The sequence below is a fragment of the Poromitra crassiceps genome (assembly GCF_964638095.1).
Source record: "Poromitra crassiceps genome assembly, chromosome: 7".
NCBI classification, from domain to species: domain Eukaryota; kingdom Metazoa; phylum Chordata; class Actinopteri; order Beryciformes; family Melamphaidae; genus Poromitra; species Poromitra crassiceps.
The window spans coordinates 28,266,865-28,268,739 of NC_139628.1; positions in this window are offsets into that span (position 1 = coordinate 28,266,865).

The window sequence follows — 1,875 nt, forward strand, 5'->3', positions numbered from 1 at the left end:
ATGGATTTTTTTTTTAACTACAGTAATTCTATAGACGGTTTTCACGGAATTGTCAGTCCTGCTCTGCTTCTCTTTTTTCCTTTTTCCTGTCAATAGCAAACACTGCAACAGGAAGTGAGCTGGGGTTCAATTTAGAATGTTTTTGTTGTCAAGTTAAAACTGTCTATATAACATATAACTCACATGTACAAACTGCCAAAATGAGTCAATGAGATACAGTACAGCAGTGATACTTGATACTTGGTGCATGTCTGTCTGTATATGAAGAGATTGCGGCGTCTCTGTCTGTCTATGCGATTCATGCAATAAGTATACAAATGTCAGTTAGATGGTAATCTGCATGATAAAAAAAATATTATAATGATCATCCGCTTATAGTGATCAATTTGAACCGTCCCAAAGTGATCACTATAAGAGTGCACTGTATTTTTGAAATAATGTCAAAGGGTATTCAGGTAGCAAGAATTTGATGCAAGATTTAGTATTTTAGAATAAAACGCTTGAAACAAACCAGTGGTTTGGTGAAATCAAGTAAATAGGAATAATATGATGTAATGAAACAACCGATTGGTTTTGACGGGCCAAGAGTGATGTGTGGATTCAGAGCATTTCTTCTTCATCACTTTAAATTGGTATGAGCACATGTGCATGACAGAAATGCACAAACACACGCGCACACGCACGCACGCACACACACGCACGCGCGCGCGCACACGCACACACACACACACACACACACACACACACACACACACACACACACACACACAAACAAGCATGACAGACGTCATATTGCAACGCATAATTTAGTTTGATTGGGTTCAGCTGTCAAGCTCATTCATTGAAAGCCTGGGAAATAAATAGACGAACATTGAGTTTTAAACAAACGTCACATACATGTATTCCCATTACAACAACAACAAATATAGTGTGTTTCAAAGCACTTAAAAAGTCATATTCAAATTTCCTTAACTTAGACACGATTGTGAGAGCTTCATGGCCTGGGAGAGATTTCATTGGCTTACAGTGCTGTGCATGGCTAGTAATGTGGATACAAAAAAAAGAAAAAAAAAGAAAAGGTTTTCCCCAAGGTTGGGGGTGTCCGGGTAGTGCAGCTGTACATTCGCTGCCTACCAACAAGAAGAGGGTCACAGGTTCAAACCCCCGCGTTACCTCCGGCTTGGTCGGGCGTCCGTACAGGCACAATTGGCCGTGTCTGTGGGTGGGATTCCTGTGTGGGATTATGTGTCCCGGCCGCTGCAATGCAATTTGATGATGAGGATACAATCGACTAAAAACGGAAATTCAGCTACTCTGGGAGGTCAATTGATGTTCTTAGAATGATTAAAGGATACAATTGTGTTGAAAACTGATCTTATTAGCATTTGCCAGATCTGTTTACAGTATAATGGGTATTATCTATCCAATCCAACTTTATTTATAAAGCGCCTTAACAGCCACAGGGGCACAAAGTGCTGTACAGAACAGAAATAAGCAGCACAAAAAAATAGATAAAAATATGTAGAATAACTAAAAAGGAATAAAAATAGGAAAAACATAGGCAACATTAAAACAATAAAACAACAAAATAGATAAGAATATGTAAAAACAAAAGAAACAGCACTAAAATCAGTAAAATATTATAAAACAACAGTAAATCAATAAAACAATAAAATCATAAAATCAACATCCTACATGGTGTCGAACGCCAGAGAGAAAATGAAAAGGTGCGTTTTTAGGAGGCTTTTAAAGTGCGACAGTGAGTGCGTTTACATGCACACAATAAACTGATAACTGTGAATAATCAGTTTATGGCAATAATCAGATTTCTGCGTTTACATGCACTTTAATAATCCGACAATAGGAGAAACCCGG